General features: G+C 36.5%; 1 long non-coding RNA gene across 26 annotated transcripts in view; it reads left to right on the top strand.

Moving 5' to 3' along the window:
- LOC140637110 (uncharacterized) overlaps positions 1-20,847 on the top strand; it is a 182,394-nt gene that overhangs the window by 20,059 nt on the left and 141,488 nt on the right. For 2 of the 26 annotated variants that reach the window (XR_012034377.1, XR_012034387.1), the window contains exon 5: positions 11,362-11,442. The exons of the other annotated variants lie outside the window; for them this stretch is intronic. This is a non-coding gene — a long non-coding RNA (uncharacterized lncRNA). The remainder of the gene's footprint in view (positions 1-11,361; positions 11,443-20,847) is intronic. 26 annotated transcript variants of the gene reach the window in all.

The following is a 20,847-nucleotide window of genomic DNA, read 5'->3' as shown; positions in this document are numbered from 1 at the left end:
GCTTTCCCCTGAAGCTGTGCCAGCTTCTTACCGCCCCATGTTGTTTCTGCTTTCCTTGCTTCCCTGCCTCATTTTCTGGATTTTCTCACTCCTGCAGCCACTGACTGCACTCTTCCCCCCAGTCAGGCATTAAGATCCAAGCTTTATCTTAGCCTCTGTGTTGTAGGAAACCTGGGCTTTGACAGATATATTTTTATTTTAGAATAAATCCCATAGGGAGTTATAAAATGTAGGAATAAAAAGAATAATTCTCATTCTTTCTCCATTTTTCCAGATTTGTAATAGACACGTTCATCCATTTTTTTTAAAGATTTATTTATTTATTCATGATAGACATAGAGAGAGAGAAAGAGGCAGAGACACAGGAGGAGGGAGAAGCAGGCTCCATGCACCGGAAGCCCGACGTGGGATTCGATCCCGGGTCTCCAGGATCGCGCCCTGGGCCAAAGGCAGGCGCCAAACCGCTGCGCCACCCAGGGATCCCACGTTCATCTATTTAGGGCAGATAATAATGTGTATCTTTTTGTTTTGTGTAGTTTCTTTTACAAATGGAATAATCTTGTATGTATTTTCCTGAGATTTGAGTCATTCATAAAACTATGAATTTTGGACAGTGTTCTATGCCAGTATATGGTGTTCATACTCTTATTTTTAAATTTGTAAAAGATTTATTTATTTTGAAAGAGAGATATATCAAGAGTGACCAACCATGAGTGGGGGGAGAGGAGGAGAGTAGAGAGGGGGACAGAGAGAGAGTCCTCAAGCTGATTCCCCACGCAGCAGAGCCAGATTCTGGGCTTGATCTCACGAACCTGAGATAATGACCTGAGCCAAAACCAAGAGTTGACACTCAACCAACTGTGCCACCCAGGTGTCCCCAGTCTCATTCTTTTAAACACAGTATTCCATAGCAAGGATGTACCATATTGATTTAACCCATTCCCTTCTTAACTCACATTCACGTTTCCGATTTTTGCAATAAATATTTTGGAAGTGCTTCTCTGAATAGAGAAATGCTATAAGATTGTTGGACGTGAGCATTATGCACACTGCAAATTTTACCAGTCACCCCAAAGGCCTACATCTTTCATCATCTGTACCCATTTCTACTGTGCTCAATTTCACTCAATAGCAGTGGATGATATAAATCTGTATGCCATGCCCATATGTGAAAGAACATTTCATTGTTATTCTAATTTATATTTCCTTAATTAGGATGACAAATAATTTTTCATATTACCTAGCCACAAAAATTTCTTCTACTGAAAAAGCCTGTTCTTACTCTTTCACCATGGTATCTGTTGGGCCCACATGTCGGATGAGCTCTATAGGAATATTTTACTTTCTTTAGCCCTTTCTGCTACTGAGGTACTGATTTTTTAAAAAATAGTGACTTTATACAAGATTATTATTAGCAAATAAGTATTTTCCTTGTGGGTTCTCATTAGGTTTTACTATCAAGTATTTCAGTTTGACTCTATGCTTCATAGAATTCAGCACTTAATCATCATTTTTAATATTATTATGGCCTATTAAGTTCCTAATTTGTATTAATCTGTTTCCAAAAGCATTTTTTAATTTTAACTTTCATTATTCTTATGGCATAAGCAATTGCATACTACAAAAATGGAAATTAAAAAAACCCCTGGGATCCCTGGGTGGCGCAGCGGTTTGGCGCCTGCCTTTGGTCCAGGGCGCGATCCTGGAGACCCGGGATCGAATCCCACATCGGGCTCTCGGTGCATGGAGCCTGCTTCTCCCTCTGCCTGTGTCTCTGCCTCTCTCTCTCTCTCTCTGTGACTATCATAAATAAATAAAAATAAAAAAAAACCCTTCATACATGATAACATTTTGCCATAAAGGTTTTTAGATATTTTCTATGAATATATTTGCAAAGATACACATTTTTTAAAAAAAAAAAGGCTTCATAATGCCTATTGTTTTATAACTTAATCTTCTCACTTAAAGGTGTAATGCAAATATTTCTTGAGTATGTCTGTTTTTCTCGTAAGTTTGTGAGGGAGGGATGTTTCTGAATATTTGAATATCTTCAGTTGCATTCATAGATGAAAAACAACTTGGCTGAATATTAAATTATCGGGACAAAAAGTTTTCTCTCAACTCTTTTTGCCAATTATTGTTACGGGGGGGAAAAGCTATGTCGGCTATTTTTCTTTATAGTCATCACGTAAAATTTTTGCCTAGGCTATTTTTACCTTTATGGCTAATAAATCCATAATGTAACTTTCCAAATCCTTTATCAATTAAGTTCTCTTTTTGATTATTTCTTTTCTTCTAGATATCCTTTTTGAGAGATATTATAGCATAGTGACTAATAGCCAACTTTGATGTCAGATGGTTTTAGTTGTAATTTCTTACTAGCTTTGTGACCTTGGGCTGGTTATTTTTCCCAGTTTCTATATCTATAAATAAATATGAGGATGGAGTATTGGGAGAATTGAATGGGTAAAATGCAGGTAAAGTATTTTAAAAGATGCTTTGTAAGTGTTAGCTATTGTTGCATACTTAGATTTTATTTTTATCTTGCCTACATATCCATAATTTAGGTTTTTTTCTTTTTCCACAGTATTTTGGGGTATTTCAAGCTCATCCACTATATCACTGGTTTCATTTCTCACAGTGTTGATATCATCACTTATGTCTTTCAGTGTAGGTTATAAATCTGTTCTCGCATTTTAGCTTGAGAAAACAATCCTTTTTTATCGCACCTATACTTTTGATTTGCGATTCTGCTGGTGTTTGGCTTTCTCTGCTATATCTTAATGTTCTGACTTCATGTGTCCGAATTAAAATACCAAATATACACATACTAAATTATTTATTTCAAAGTTCTCTTTCTTCCATTGGACCTTACATTTGGTGTTACCTTTCTCAGGTGCCATTCCTTCTTTTTCCAGAAGTCCAGCTTCCTTTCTTTATTTTTATTTTCCGATTTATTTACTCTCGCTATTTGTCAACACACTGGGTGTGTGCCTTGCCCTTTGGCTTCAGAGCTTGTTTACTTTAGTGATGGTTAAATCTACTTCCCAGGTTTATACCTATAGTGGCTGATTTGTCCATAGAATCTGTTCTCAGTTTTTACTACCAGCAACTCTTTATCAAGTGTCACTATTTAAGATGTGAACTATCTTTGCATTCCATATCCATTCATTCCATGCCATTTTGATCACATACGTACATTAAAAAGACTGCAATCTTCAATATACCCTGCTTCCACACATCTTTTCTCTACCTATACCTGTAAGAAGTAGATTTTCTAGAAATAAATGTGCCATTACTATTGTGCCCACACTTTATTCCCTACCTGGTTTCCTAGAGTTTGTAGGATTAAACTAGATGTAGAAAAGGAGGTCTAAATGGTAGGTTGGAAAGTGGAAGTGGGAAAAAGCCATCTATCTGCTTTGAGAACCTGCCCCCGTGACTAGGGAGGTATTCCTTCTGGAGAGTACACTTCTGATCCAATGAGTTAGGACGAATTAGTTTCTTACCTGAGCACCTACTACATCACTTGATACATGGTAAATACAAATGTATATTACTTCCTCTTGTTTAGGGTGGGCAGTGCCACTGACTTTGCATTTAGTGAGGATTCTTTCTAAATGCTTCCTAAATTCTGGCATTCGTTTACAGTCAGTCTTAATTTCCAGTGTTATGTCATCTTTTCCTTTCTTTTAGATGATGAACAGTGAGATTTATCAGAAATTTTCAGCCTTTTCACACTGAATTATGTATGTATATTTTAGAAATAATGCTCTGGTGTCAGATAGGGAGTAAAGTTGAGGAAACAAGAGTAGTTCGTAGGCTACATTCATGATTTTAAGCCCAAATGAAAAAGACTTGAACATTAGAGGATTAAAGAAGTAAAACTGAAAAGATATTTGGGTAGTACAATGACAATGCCTAGCAATCAGTTATTTGTGGTGTCTGGGGAGATTGGTGAGTAAGAAGAGGCTGACAGTGGGTGACAGATTCTGACTTGCACTATTGATTCAGAAACAGTACAGACGGGAGTAGGTTGCAGGGCAGGAGATTAAAAAATTTAGTTTTTGACATGTTAAGCATATGAAGTCTGTTGAATGTCCGCTTGGAGATATTCAGAAGGAAGTTATAATTGTGGATCTGAAGTTAAGGAGATCAGTCAGGACAGGGTTTGCAAGTTACCAGCATATGGAAATAGGATTAGAGTGAATGAATGCTGTATGCAAGGATGCAGATGATAGAGAAAAGCAGGAGACTACGGGCAGGGAGATAAGTTAGAGTGTTCAGGCATCCAAGAAAGAAATTATTACTGATTTCTCCAGAACAGTAACAAAGTAAATAGAGGGAAGGATCAAATTTCAGAAAACGTACTTTGCACAATTAAGAACAAGGTAGAGAAGGAAGAAATCATCTGTTTGGGCTGTGGCAAGTGCAACAGAGCATAGAGCCTAAGGAAAGAAGTGAAGATTTGGAATCTCCATCATGAGAGAATAGGAGGCAGGGATAAAGACCAGGGTCAAAGAAATGTTGCAAGCCCCACTGAGGCCAGAAACCAGAAATCTGTAGGGGTCACAATTTTCACAATTAGTGATTTTCTCCTTGTCTCTTGGTTGTTAAGAAGGAAGAAGGTGGATTTGTTACATTGGTAAAAGTTTGAGGACTTTCTAAATAGGCATTATAGAAGGACTAGGGACCATGAACTGGCAAAAACATAATTAATATATGAAGCTACAGGGGTACAAGTTGTGTACAGAAGCAACTGAAACGATGTATGTTGGAGGTGGAGGGAGGTAGTTAATATTCTAGAAGAGATAAGATAGGTAAAGGGACCAGAGACCTAATTTGGTTGAAGACTGTGTGTCTTAGTTTTTGTGAAAGAAGCTTGGAGGAGGTTAAAGTTGCAGGGAATGATGAAAATTAGATATTTGTATTTAGAGTTCATTTACTCATTTTCTTTCCATCTAGGGCAATGCCAGATATTAAGTGCTGACCATACATGAATGAATGTAAGGTAGTTTTACTGTCTGAAGCAAAGAACAATAGGATAGTGGTACATTTCTGGATGTGATTTTTCCACTTTTGTCCACGTGACCTAGGATCACCTATCTAGATCTATGCAGATATCTTAGCTGCAGTTTGTCTATGGCCTGATATGTCAATGTAATAATTATCCTGTGTGCAGTGACAGAGGTGGCTGTCCTAGGGATGAACCCCAACAAGAAATAAATCAGATGAGTGCCTGATGCTGTTTGGTAGTGGTAGGAAGAGTCTTCAACATCTATATCATCTACCTTGACCATGCTATCTGAAACTTTTCTTGGGTTAGTTTCCCTGGATTCACTTTCTCAGAAAGACAAACCTTATGATGGCAGTGAATTCACAAGATGAGAGTAACTCAGCAGCACCTTTATACAGGCAGGAAGGAGTGACCAAGTCAAAGTGCTGGATGCGTGACTGGAGAATGAAAATTATAATGGTTTTAGAAAAATCATAAGTTATTATTGCTACTATTTTTAATATAGCCTTTTTATATTTCTAGTACCTTACAGTTTAATAAAAATAAATTACAAGAATGAGTCTAGACACTTGTAATTTGGCTCCATTCAACTTTGTAAAAGTATAGTAACATTTATATATCTAAATATACGTAAATACATTTTATATAAATATAATATTTATAAACATTTTTATTTTGATAGGTCATATCATTTAATAAATGTAGTAAGTTAAACCAACTAACAACCTAAATATTTTTGTTGGAGTGGCAATTTAAGTATGCTTCTATGATGGTCTGTTTCCAAAGATAACTGCCTACTTTAAGTTCCTTTAGGGCAGGGATTTTGCTTTATTCATTATCTGGTACTCTGTGGTGAATAAAATGCTTTAAATATAGTAGGTGATCAATGGCTTTTATTGCATGCATAGCAGAGAGTGAAAAAATTATATACTAAAAGGAAAACTGGTTTAAAATGTAAATTCTAGGGGCGCCTGGATGGCTCAGTTGGTTAAGCCTCCAACTCTTGATTTCGGCTCAGGTCATGATCTCAGGGTCATGAGATCGAGCCCTATGGCTGGCTCCTCCCTCAGCAGGGAGACTGCTTCACTCCTTCTCCCTCTCCCCGCTCTCACTGCTCTCTCTCTCAAATAAATAAATAAATAGTAAAAAAATTAAATTCTAGGGGAAAATTTCCATTGATAGAAAGAAGAATCCTGCTTATTAGCCAGGGCCCTATCATGCAGTCTTGAAGAAAATGAAAGCTGTGAGTTCCAATATATAATTATTGAAATAAACATTTCATCTTTTTTTGTGACACCAACTAAGGAAGCACATAAATTTAGTCTTGGCCAATTTGGTGTGGCCAGAAAGATAGCTTGATTGTTAACCTGGATTAGTTGGGATGGGCACACTATTCCCCATCATCTCTGAAGCCTCCCTCCTTTTGTCCGTGCTCAGTCTTTCTGGCGATACTGACTTTGCTTTTGAGTAGGAGGACTTGTTAGACCACAGACTTCCAGACTCAATTTTTGTATATCCTGATGAAAATTCTCAGATTTCTCTCCTGAATGTAAACAGATGTGTGATGTGTTTAAATTGAGACTTACTGAGTGTTGGCAAAGATTTGCTCAAGTGAATAGTGTGGTGCATTTGTATTGATGGAGTTGTTTGGAACATTAAAGTGATAAGGCCCAGTAATCTAAATTTGGGATGTACTGGCATGTCTGCCTCAGGCCACAATCTGCTCTGTCCCTTCTGGATTTCTTTGGAGTTTACTGACCTTCTTGCCTAGTTGCCTGACATTCAACTTAGATCCCTACATTTTGTTGTTTCTTTCACATTTGCACATTGTGACCCTTCACCCTCTCCACTTGCATCTTTCTCCAACTATATTCCAGGGTGACCACCCCAATCTAGATACAATACTAATAACGTTTAAAAACAAATGTGATGCTCTTGTCCGGGCTTCCAACATGCCATCCAGACTGAGGAAGAGCCGGAAACTTTGGGGCCATGTGAGCCATAGCCACAGCCACATTGGCAAGAACTGGAAGCACCCAGGGCGCTGGGGTAATGCTGGTGGCATGCATCACCACAGGACCAACTTTGACAAATATCACTCAGGTTACTTTGCAAAAGCTGGTGTGAGGCATGACCACTTCAGGAGGAACTGGAGCTTCTTGCTCAACTCTCAACCTTGATAAACTGTGAACCTTGGTCAGTGAGCTGACCCAGGTAAATGCTGCTGAATCAAGACTAGAGCTGCTCCTGTCTTAGATGTGATACCATCGAGCTACCACAAGGTTTAGGGAACAGGAAAGCTCCCCAAACAGCCTGTCGTCCTGAAAGCTAAATTCTTCAGTAGGAGAGCTAAGGAAACTAAGGATCTATGTGTGGGGTGGATAGAGCTGTGTCCTGGTGCCTTGAAGCCACATGAAGGGATGTTCATTAAATGCTAACAAGTGCTTAAAAAAAAAAAAAAGAATTAAAAAAATTCCAAGGGACCTCTATCAAGAGTACCATGTAGATATGGTGGGCATTTCCCAGAGTTTTTAACAAAAGGCTTATAAAAAAGAAAAAACAAAAAACCAAAAAAAAAAAAAAAAAAAAAAAGGTCAAAATATTGACCTAGACAAATATAGATATGATAACTGAAAAACAATAGGTTGATATAATTTAATTATAAACTGCTATTATTTGAGACTTGCAAACAACTCCCCTGAGGAAGTAAATAAAAACTAAGTGCAAATTGAAGTAGAAATCAAGAATAACCGAAGTTATTGAGTTTGAGGCTGAAAATCAGATGGGAAAATTCATAGGATTTCTAACCCCAGGTTTTATCTCCCAAGAGGAAATCTTGTTTATGTTAGAGATAATGTGCTCAATATATATATTTAAGTATGAATGGGTTTTGACTTAGTAGTAATGCATAAGCTTCGAAGTACAGTTGAGTAAAAGTCAGTATTTTTGGTGTCTAAAATATATCAAACATCACATAAAGTACATGTAGTGGTTTGTATAAATTTTTTAAGTTTTCCCAAGCCTGTGGTGAAGGATCACTTCTCACTAGAGGTAGTTAACAGAGGCAGGTCTCTCTTAGGCTGGCTCTTTTATAAGCAAGTTATTTTATTTTATTTTATTTTTTTATTTTTTATTTTTTTTTAAGCAAGTTATTTTAAATTATTTTTATTCTCTTTGAGATTGTATACTCCTTGCAAGCTAACAAGTTAGCCTGTCACAGTTACATAGATGTGGGCAGAAGATACGAGACTCCTGGTTCAGAGACAAAAGGTCTTATCCGCAGTATCAATTGCCAGAGTATCAACATTTTCTTGTGCTGGTTCCCCACACCCCAGTTCGCACAAGACAGTGCAAGGATTAGGTAATAGCTGTCCCTGTAGTAGCTGGTTTTAAACCAGAGGTGTTTCAAGATAGGGAACCTGAATCTTTTATAACAGATGTATCTATTCTTGTCTTTTACTCTGCTTTTTATTATACAACACAGTAGGCAAACCTGCCCTTTTGCTTTGGGAAATATGGTCTTCATCTCTCAAGGCTCTTTGTTTTACAAACACCATTCAAAAGATACTCTAGAAAAATAATAGAAAATGCCTCTGTGCTCAAGATGTGGAAAAATGGAAGAGACTCATGAACTGTCCCTCAAATCAAAATTTGACAAAGATGGGCCTCTTCTCTAGATATCCTACGTTTAAATTATTGAAGGGTCTGAGAAGCCTTTTCCTTTTATTCTCCCAGAACGATGGTACTAAGGTGAACTCCGACCATCCAGAACATCTTAAGAGGATTAGACATTTGTGTCTTCTCTACTGGATAACTACAGTGGCAGACATACAGCCTAAGGCTGTTAGCGGACTAATCTACCTACCATTCAATATATATATATTAAAACAAAAGGCGGGGGAGGGGGTTTCTGGGAGCCTTGCTTCACTTATTCACAGCCAAGATAGCAATGTCATAAATATTTCACTACATCCTACCTTCCACTCTGATTTCTGACCAGTTCATGATCCCTTTAGCTACTGACTTTTTGCCTTCTTTCCTGCTTGTGTCACTACAGTTGTTTCTTGAGTCTTCTGTTTAATAATATTCATTTGGTAGTGACTGGTAATCCCCGTGCTAATACTAGTGTTTGCTCCTTGGCTTACATCTGTTGTCCAGTGCTCTGCAAAACAAATCTGATCCAGCTAGGCCTCCTGGATTCTATCTCGTGCCTGAGAACTGGTCCACACGGTTAAGTCCACACCCAGTTTTCACCAGCTTTTATGAAAAGAAGCCAGGCTCTGCCCAAAGTATGAACACCTTCTGTAAGATCTCCACCAGATGGCCATCAAGCTTTTACTTGATTTGAATCTTCTGGGTGGTTAGTACAGTCAAAAGAATCAAATGGTGACATACATTTGGGAGTTATAGTTTAAAAAACAATTCAATAAAGATCCAGAGCTTGGATTTAAAACCTATTTCGATGTGGACCAGATATTTATATGCATTAAAGAGAATAGATTATTTTCATAAGACATGTAGAATTATCCAATCCTGATTGCTCTAAATATGATCCAGGACCTAGGAAATACAGACTGTGACAGGGTTTTTCCTGATTGAGATGGATTTTTTGTAAGAAAAGACCTCCACAGATATTTGAAAATATGTGACTTTGAATATAATACATATCACTTCACCTCCCCATACAAAAGTTTGTGATCTATAAGCATGGGGAAAACAGTGTGAGGACTGACATGAATGTCAATATTATTAACAATATAGACTTTATCAAGCTATACATGTCTTTGTTCTGTCTTTCCTTATGGTCTTGACCTTCTGTTCTACTCACAATTTCCTTATTTTAATTTTTTGATACTGCAATTTTTCTGTGTTATTTTACACATTCTTCCAAGTTGTGAATTAAAGTAGATATGAACATATACATAACATCTTCATTGATTTTGTTTCTGTTTGTTTAATTTCCTTGGATTGGAATACTTTGAAATAAAACATGGCTTTATCTATATGTGCTGTACACTCTAGATTCTTTTACTCTCCCCTCAGAGTGCAAGAAGAGTGTATTGTACTTAGAAATACTACACACTCCTCAGTTTGGCAACATACACACTCCTAAGGATTGTTTGGAAATCAGAAAGCCATAGAATTTCAGAAAATATCAAAGCTTTACAAATTAGAAATAAACATTTTTTTTTCTGAACAAAGGAGAAAACTGAGCTCTTGAGGAGTAAAAAAACCTAATACAATCAAGCTTAATACAACTGTATATTTAGTTAATAACAAAGCCAAGGATCTTGATTCAAGTCTCCCTATATCAAATTCAATATTTTTTTCCATATAATATACTGCTGTGATTATTTTATCTGGATACTGAAAAGTGAATTAGAATTGAGGAATTAAAAAATGAAATCCAATGCTACCTAACAAAAGACAAGATAATACTCTTAGGGAATGCGGAGCTAATGCGTACTGAATTATTTGGGGGAAATTGAACTTATAGCCAGTATGTAAAGACAGGTCACCAGGTTAAAGAGTGAGTCACAGATCTTTAAAATGCTGGGTATTTTGTGACCAATAGCATTTGAAGTCATAAAAATCAGATAAAGATAATCAAATCTCATACCACAGCACATAAATTGATTGCTCCAGGGATCCAGTGCCTCCTTCTCTTCCTCCCTCCCTCTCCCTTATGAAGTAATTTCTTGGCCCTTAGAACTGTTTTCAGGATTTATTCAAAGTGTAGCTGCCAGAGTCCCATCCCATTTGGCAGAAGGAAGGGAACAAAGCCCCCAACAACTGCACTGTTTTCTACAAAGAACTTGACTCCCACTGTCTCTTCATTTCTTGGCTTTGGGCAATGACAGATTGCAGAATCAGATGTTGCACAGAAGTCTTGATAACAACTTAGAAAGATGACCATTGCTTGCTTGCTCTGTCAGGTTTCTTTCTTTCTTTCTTTCTTTCTTTCTTTCTTTCTTTCTTTCTTTCTTCTTTCTTTCTTTCTTTCTTTCTTTCTTTCTTTCTTTCTTTCTTTTTTTTTTTTCTGGAAAGTTTACTACGTCTTCTTCTAAGTACTGGAGGAAGATTCTCAGCTCTATCTTCACAGGTACCTAATTCTCTCTGGCAGCAGCGCAACTACTGACCCTCCAGAAAACCAAATGGATATTTCTGTAGGCCTACTGACTTATTTCACAAGATGCTAGTGCATTTCAGTTACTCTAAGAACTGACTTGGCAACTCTTTTGTACTTGAACCTGATCTGAAAATATTTCTAAAATCTAAAATAAATCCAAAATTGTTTTATCTTGTAAGTAATCAAGCTGAGGGGAGTGTGCTTTCTACGGCAGGAAGAGCACATATGCCCTCGAAGACAGAATTTGTGGATTTGAGTAGACAGGCTCAGCTGCTTACCGACTGGGTCGCCCCAAGTAAGTCACTCCTTAGCTCTACTCTTCTCATCTACAAAACGAGATAATAGTACCTTGTCTTTCGACTGCATAGCAATGTGTGAGAAGCACACAGGAACATGTGAGTGGAGGCTTTTCTAAAAACTGTACAGCATTGTGCCAATGGGTTATCATTCTTACCAGGAGAAGGCTGTGGGAGGATTAGAGAACCGTTGTGCCACGGACAGCCAGGCTGATAAAAAGTCTCAACTTCAGTTTATTTTCAAATGATTGTGTATTTAATCATATCAGCTCTGTAAGAGGGCTGATTGCCCTTGTGATGAAGAATTACTATTGCCGTTTCATCAGGGCATTCATCCTAATTCACTGTGGGAAGAGCAAGGTGGCAAAAAGTACATATATGGTGATGTTTATGAAAACTGACTTCCCATTGTTGAGAGAGGTACCCAGGAAGAAGGCATCCTTCAAACCCTACTCATGTGCAATATCATGAACTTACAATTCTGTGCAGTCCCTTGAAACTAAAGTGAAAGAATACTGAAATAGTGCATGTGAGACCTAGGTCTGAGTTTTGCCTCTGACTAGCCCTGAATAACAAGGCTGCTGCTGCTGCTGATAGCAGTAATAATAATAAATTTTACTGAGAAGTTAGTCTAGGTCAGGTACTGTGCTAAGTACTGTGTATACATTCAATTAATCATCTCAACTACTGTACCACGTAGGTACTGTAATTATCCCCATGTTACAGATGAGTTGACTGAGAATCAGGGAATCACACAGAAGCCATTGTTTTTAAAGGCCAAAATTTAGTCTTAATAATCTCATTTCAAAGCCCAGGTGTTTAAATGAATACCTTATTGCCTTAGTGTTTCTGTAGCTTGGCTATTTCGTCTGTAAAAATGCAAGGATTAGGGTAGATTCTCATGAAACTTCTCCCAACTCCGTAATTTTGTAGATATCATTTATTATTAAAATTTTGTTGCAGGATACAGATTCCTAAAGCACATTTTGGGTATTTTATAACCCTGGAGTAAAAAAAAAAAGGAAGCAATGTCACCTGAATTTCCCAACATATGTTTACGACCATTTGAATCATTTCTCATTTAATGTCCAGCTCTGCTAGTCCTTTTTCACAGAATAAGGAATTTTTTTTCAAAGTTAAATGTGATGTATTTATTAAATTAAGGATATATTTTTAAATTAAAGAAGTGTGAAGATGAGGCGTTCAGGAGAAAGTAAAAGAAACTGGAAGGTCAGGCCCTGGGAATACCGGTCAAAAGGCCCCATTTTATTTTTTTAAGATTTATTTACTTATTTGAGAGAGAGAGAGAGAGAAAGAAAGAGAGAATGCGTGTCAGAAAGAGGCAGAAGGAGAAGGAGCGAGAATCTTAAGCAGAATCCTGTTCTGAGCACAGAGCCTGACTTGGGGCTGGATCCCACAACTCTGAGATCTCCATCTAAGCCAAAACCAAGAGTGGGACACTTAACTGGCTGCACCATCCAGGCGCCCCCAAAGGGCCCATTTAAAATCCCTACTTCACCAGCAATGAATGAACACGGTGAGTAGTCCACTGGTATAGTTATATAATGGAGATACAGAAAATATTAGAGTTAGAAGGGGTTTTAGAGAATATCCAATACCATAATTTTATTTTAAGGAAAGAGTGAAATAGAGAAAGATCAAGACTTTAGAGTCTGGCCTATAGACATTTAAATCTTTATATTTGCCACTTACTAGGTATTTGGCTTTTGACAGATTATTTAACTTCTGTGAGGCTCTTCAAAGAATGAGAATAGTACTCTCTAGCAGCTAGGATAATGTTGAATGTCTAATAAGCATTCTATAAAAATTAGCTCTCCTCCCACTTAAATATCTGATCCTCTGTACAAGAGTCCCATGTTCCACTTCACCAAGCTCCCCTGTCCTCTGACCTCCACAATCAGCAATGGTCCCTGGGCCCATTGTAGATTTGTCCCAGTCTGCTAAAGAGGGTTGCAGTGCCTGGCTTGTTTCTTCTTCAAATGCCTATACCCATCTTGAGGTGGGTGCCAGAGAAAAGAAGAGGGAACTTTTATATTAAAAAGAAAAAATTGATCTTATCTTTTGATCCCTCTTGGGAACTTCTTTCTTTAATTTCCTGTTTTCCCTGATCCTATCTTTGTCTACAAACACACTGAACAACACTGCAATTTGTTGTCCCAATACTTCTAAAGATTCACTCAAGGGCTTTCTTTTTATTAATTATGAACATTTTAATAATTTCAGTATTATAAAAATTTTTTACTTACTAAAATAACTGAAATAGTAGTAATCGTTACTTATTGTTCCTTGTTTCTCATTTTTCATTTGTTTTCCTTGTTTCTCATATTTCACTTGTTTTGTAAGCATTTTTATTCTTATCAACTCCCTATGCCATTTCTGTCTCATACAAATAAATCCCAGTTTCTCTGCATTTCCTTTATGAACTCCATACTTATGACATCAGTATTTTTACTCAAACTTTATATTTATTTATCCAAGTATCTCAATGTCATTAAAACAAACTTATTATTTTGCCGATTCTCTTTGTTCCCTGCCTCTTTGGCTCTCTACTCCCTTAAATTTACTTACTTACATTTATTTATTTACTTATTTATTTATTTTTGAGGATCATTGACATATAATATTGCATTAGTTTCAGGCATACAACATATTGATTCAACCAGTTTATGTGTTAGCCATGCCACCACAATTGTAGCTACCATCTGTCACCACACAACACACAACACCTTTTACTTTTCATCCCACTGACTCATTCATTCCAAACTGGAAGCCTGTAGTTCCCACTCTCCTTCACCTATTTTGCCCAATGTGCCCCCCCCCAAACCCTGGCAACCATCAGTCTGTTCTCTGTATTAATAGGTCTGATTCTGCTTTTTATTTGTTTATTCATTTGTTTTGTGTTTTAGATTTCACATATAAGTGAAATCATATGATATTTGTCTTTCTCTGACTTCTTTCACTTAGTATGTTACCCTCTAAGTCCATACATGTTGTCACAAATGGCAAGATCTCATTCTTTTTTATGGCTAAGTAATAGTCACATATATATGTCACATATATATATATATAGAGTAATTTTGATTTGTATTCAAAGAAATTACTGTCTATGTTATCTTCTAGGAATTTTATAATTTTAGGTCTCACATTTAGGTCTTTAATCCATGTTGAGTTTATTTTTGTGTATAGTATAAGAAAGTGGTCCAGTTTTATTTTTTTCCATGTTGCTGTCCAATTTTCCCAGTAGCATTTATGAAAGTCTCTTTCCCCCTTTGTATACTCTTGGCTCCTTTGTCATAGATAAATTGACTATCTAGCATAGGTTTATTTCTAGGCTCTCTGTTTTATTCTATTGATCTATGTGTCTATTTTTGTGCAATTACCATACAAAATAGCAATCAAATAGTTATCAATAGTAATCAAATAGTAATCACAATAGTCATCAAAATAGATCACTAAAGCTTTGTAGTATGTCTTGAAATCCAGAATTTTGATACCTCCAGCTTTGTTCTCCTTTGTCAAGATTGCTTTGGCTATTCAAGTTCTTCTGTATTTCTATACATATTTTTGTATTATTTGTTCTATATCTGTGAAAATTGCTGTTGGTATTTTGATAGGAATGGCAATAAATCTATAGATTGCTTTGGGTAGCATGGACATTTTAACAATATTATTTCTTCCAGTCCATGAACACAGAATATCTTTCCTCCCTTAAACACTTAACGTAATGTTATTTTTCTATGTCCCAGTGCTATTCATGGCCAAACAACAATATGAGATTTTGGGTGTTTTTTTTGAATATCTCACTTTAGCAACAAGTAAGCTACTCAGCCAAGTTAATTGTGTCATCACAAGTCCTCCTTCCCGTTATCATAGGCAATATTCTAGTTCAAGTTGCTATCAAATCATTTCTAAAATGCTGAGTTTTTTACTATTTGATCGGTCCTTCCTCATTTGGTCCATTTGCATAATTTTAGTAGGAAATAATTCACGTTTGCTTTGCCCTCTCTGCCCCCAACTGTAAGAACTTAGAATGCTTTTTACATTGCCCACTGAAATAATGCCAACTAGTCTTTTAAGATCGCAACTAATACCGTTTGACCCTAACTGTATCTACTACCTTGACTCCCAATAAGTCTTCCACTCCAAACAAGCTAGCTTTCTTACTGTCAGCACTCCTCCATACACCAGGCTCATGGGCCTCTGGCTCTTCACTTAACATCATTTCCCCAACAAAAAGTATTTTCAAGACTATAGCATATTTGTGGGTTTTTGCAGTTTCCAGAGCACTTCTGTAGGGATTAGTTCATTTTGTCCTTCCTATAATTATAAGATCTAGGTAGGTATTACTATTGTTCCCATTTCTCAGATGATAAACCTCAGGTTCACAGAGGTTAATTGGCTTTCAGAGATCTCAATTGACCCAAAGTCTTGTGATTTCAAAAAATATAATGTTTATTATTTCAGAACACTATTTAGAATGCTGTCCATAGCTCATCATCTTTCCATTTATTATTCAAGCCCAACTAAATCTTCTCTCTTTCTTAAAGTTTCTTTTGGCTACAAAAGCCCACCAAGAACTCATCTCATGTTAAATGACTGTCCCATAGATGGGTTATAATTATATTCATTTTTTTCTCTTAACGTTCCTTCCTTCTCTGTTAGACCATGAGTCTAATGTGATAGGGAGAAGTCTTTTTTTTTTTTTCTAATTTTTTTCTTCTGAGTGCTTTCTGTGGTGCTTTGATGCTCAAATTGTTTTTGTTGAATGAATGATTTTCTACTTGGTCTTTGTAGGTCAGAGTTTTCTATGCCTAGCACATATGAAGCACGGGTTTACCCTTGCCTTTAATTATTATTATTAATTACTATTTAAATTAAAAAAATATTGTCAGTGTTTAAAACAGGCATATTCAAAAAGACAGTTTTTGTTTTCCCTAGAGCAATTCAGTGGTAGAATAAATACAAGAATTTAGAGAGTTGATTCAACAAAGCCTAGTGTTTTTGTCCCTTGTCTAATGCTTTTAATTTTAATATGAGAAATACAACTTGGCTTTTCAATCTCATTCCAGTTCTTAGTTATTAAATATTTTCTGAGAACAAGGTGTGGTTTATCAGTTTTCTCTGAAAATGGAGGCGATGTGGATTAGCTAAATAGAAGTGTTATTCCACTGTGATTAACCCCACAATTGACAAAAAGAAACTCCAGTTTGCTGTGTTATGTGACCTTAAATAATCTTTCTGAGCTGTCATGGTACTTTTACATTGTTAAATTATCTTTACTTGGCTTGGGCCTATTTATATGACACAATTATACATGACAAGCCAAGAACAGACAATATCAAATACATACGAACTAACATTTCTTAGTCTTTTTGTATTCAGCCAATCTTAGGAAAAACACTAAATTGGAATTTATTTTTTTCATATATCAAAATTGCATTATAAATATTATATAAATATATTTCAAATGAAATGGGTCCACATTAAATTATCCACCTTTAAAACACTTACCTGTAATAGTTACTGACTTTTAGATTTGTACAACTATTTTGCCTCAATTATGTTTCCTAGATTCTTACTCAATGCATAGATAATAAACACTCAGATTTCTAAAAATATACATAATCACTTTGGATGGAGTATAGAGGTCATATAAACAGTAAGAAATGGAACCAGTTCTGAGCCATGCCTTTTACAAGAGATGTTTCCAAAATTATCTCATCCTCAGATTATAAATCTGGTGGTTGGTTTCACTTGCAGAAATTTAATTAGTCAAGGTTTGGAATTACAAATTTAGAGATTTGCCACCACTTTTACTCAGTATTGTATAGACTTTTGCAGGTTGTTTGTCTCTTGCACGGACATGTCTTACTTCAAACGTGCTAAGCATGGGAAATTCTGACCAAACACACACACACACACACACACACACACACACACACACACAAAAGACAAAAACAAAAAAGAAACCCAAACAGAATTTATTCATTTAACAAAAATTGTTTGAGAGATGCTTGTGGCTCAGTGGTTGAGTGTCTGCCTTCAGCTCAGGGCGTGATCCCAGAATCCCAGTATCAAGTCCCACATCGGGCTCCCCACAGGGAGCCTGCTTCCCCCTTGGCCTATGTGTCTGCCTCTCTCTCTGTGTCCCTCATGAATAAATAAATAAAATCTTTAAAAAAATTGTTTGAATTAAAAGCATGTTGTAGGCAGTCAGAATCCAAAAAGGATGCTATTCTATCCCTTTGCTTGATTCCATAGTCTTTATGGAAACCAGAAGTCTATTGAGATTAAAAACTTTTTTTTAAGATTTATTTATTTATTTCAGAGAGAGAGGTAGGGCAGAGGGAAAGGGAGAGAGAATTTCAAGCAGACTTCCTACTGAGCATGGAGCCCAATGTGGGGCTCTATCTCAAGATCCTGAGATCATGACCTGAGTCAAAATCAAGAATTTGACTGAGGCACCCAGGCGCCTCAAGTTTAAACACACTTTAGTTATTAATAGTGAGGAAGTTATAATTATTTAATTAAACAGTGATTGTTGAGCATATATTTAAATAAATGGCTGTATTAGATTGATCAAGTAATGCCACCATAGGTAAAAAGTAGCTGCTGCTGCCATCTAAGAACTTACCATAATAATAATAAACATCTGCATAAGACATAGGAGGATAAGACGAGAATGCAGAAGAGTATAGAGGCTAACTCTAATAAGAATGACACGAGATTTTAAGAAAGGAAAGTTCACAGTCAAACTAAAAGATCAAGAAAGACTACATGAGGAAAATAACATTTAGGGTAGCAATGAATGATAAATAGAAATTTGTCAGATCGAGATGTAAAAGGAAAGTGCTCCATAAACAGAAAAAAAGAACTTAAGCAAATATTCTGAGACTGGAAGACAGAGGGCATATTTGGGAAACATTACATGGTTTGGCTTGGTTCAAGGTTATGGCACAGGAATAACATAGAATGTGTGGGAGGTCAATGAACCAGCTACCCAAGTGTTGGGTAGGTATTGAAATCATCTAACATAATACAGACCTGGTGGTAAAGAGTAAGATGATAAAAAGTATTGACTAAATGAGAGGAAGTGACCTGGAAGATAGACCTTTGCAACAAGGAGGGATTATCACATATCAGAGTCTGATAGCATGCACTTGGAAGTAGCTATAAATTTTCAGGAGGTTGGAAGAAGCAATAAACGGCAGAGAGAATATCTGTCTCCTCCCTGTAAGTGGAAGAAAATGCCATCAATTGAGAGTCATGCAAGGTAACTTGGATCTGATGTGAAGAGCACTAACACAGAAGAGATTGAGAATATTGGGTTTATTGATGGTGACAAACCGTAAGCTTCAGAGGGCACGGCACAAGAATTGAGTGTTGACAAGATGTGGAAGCTTGAGTCAGAGCAGGAGATGTACAGATCCAAATTAGAGTAGAAATCCATCTGATGCACGGGAAGGCTGGCCTGTCAGTGGTAACCGAGGTAAACCAGAATGTAGGGCAGGGTGTGATTCAACTTAGTCATCTCCTAGGGAACATAATAATTTCTGTTATCTATTTAACACTCAAAAGAATCCTATAAGGTATATATTTTTTAGAATAAATTTATAGATGAAGAAAGCTAGAAAACAAGGAGTAACTGTATAAGGTTCTATACCAGTGGAGCCTTATTAAAACTTGGGTTTTCTGACTCAGAAATTTTTCTTTCTTTCTCTCTTTCCCTTGCCCTTTCTCCTTCCCCAAATCATGATCTTTCCAGAATAGGCCAAGAAAATACAATGATAAAAGGGCGGAATTGGAATGAAATGATGTAGCTGCTTAAAAAACAAGGGAGATTGTTTCATGAAGTTAATCAGCAGAGTAAAATGTTTTAGCCAAATTGAGAATGATGAAGACAAAAGATAGACCTTTGAATATGACTCTAACATAAATATTTCATTAGATTAGATTAGATTGGATATGGCATGAATGTATAACCCTTATAATTCTCAGAGTGCTTTCTATATAATTTCCTTTTCTGGTGACAATAGGCTTGTGAAAAAGATATTTCTCTTTCTTGCATAAGGAGACTCAGATTAATAGAATAATTTTAGCTAGAGGGTAGTGGAGGAAGGATTCTGAACATAAGTCTTCTGAATTCAAGTCCTCTTCCCTTTCCAAAATCCCTGAAAATAAAAACAAATACAGAAAAAAACTTCAAGGGTCCAGTTATACTGGTAGATCTAATGCCTGCAGAATTACATGAATATATCTTTATGGATAGCTTAGTATTCTTATTATTTTCAGATGTAATTTCCAAAAAGGTTTGCAACTTTTGCTTAGAAATATACCCCTCTGTCATGCTGTCCAATAGAAGAGAGCACCCAAGATCAAGGGAGGAGTTACTTACATATTATTTTTGATTCTTTAAAAGGATCAATGAGGGCAGCCTGAGTGGTTCAGCGGTTTAGGGCCACCTTTGGCCCAGCATGTGATCCTGGAGACCCGGAATTGAGTCCCACATCGGGCTCCCTGCATAGAGCCTGCTTCTCCCTCTGACTGTGTCTCTGCCTCTCTCTCTCTCTGTGTGTGTGTGTCTCTCTCATGAATAAATAAAAAAATAAATAAAGTAAATAAAAGGATCAATGATTAGCAGCATGGAGACATGTAGCTATTTATGAGCTCTTTTAGCTAGACTGTATCTAGCAAGGTAGCTCTAGTGACATAAGCTTTACATTCGAAAGCCTTTTCCAAAGGTTGTATTTCATAGTTTGACTATATACATCAATTCTCATTATTCATGGTAGTTACATTTTATAAAATCTTGGCAAACACTGAATTAGCAAATACTGAACATTGTTCTTAGGGGAAATACAGTGTCCTCTGGTCACAGTATTTTTGACAATTCATCAGTATATAACCTTGTTTTATTCATGTTTCTGCTTAAAGACACTCTATTTAATACATATTCTTGATGACTAGTATTGAACTCATGGTCAGCAGCACTCTCATGATAACTCATGCCTCAACAAACTTATCCAGTGCATTCATTTTCTCCATTAATCCATATCACAATCTCTTGCACTTAGGAAGACTAAACAGCACATTGGTACTACATTTGGTGATCATTGAAAATGGCAAAATCCTGTCTCATATTTAGGTCCTTAATCCATTTTGAATTTATTTTGGTGGTTGCCAGAAGGGAGTTGGGTGGGAGGACGGGTTGGATGGATGGGGATTAAGGAGTGCACTTACGGTGAGCACTGGATGTTGTAGGGAGGTGCTGAATTACTAAATTGTACACCTGAAACTAATATTACACTGTATGTTAACTAACTGAAATTTAAATAAAAACTAAAGTGGCAAAATCACCAGTCAAATGCACAAATTTAAAAAGG

The sequence above is a fragment of the Canis lupus genome, chromosome 1 (genome assembly GCF_048164855.1).
Source record: "Canis lupus baileyi chromosome 1, mCanLup2.hap1, whole genome shotgun sequence".
NCBI lineage: Eukaryota > Metazoa > Chordata > Mammalia > Carnivora > Canidae > Canis > Canis lupus.
This window is presented reverse-complemented; position numbering and strand designations above follow the sequence as displayed.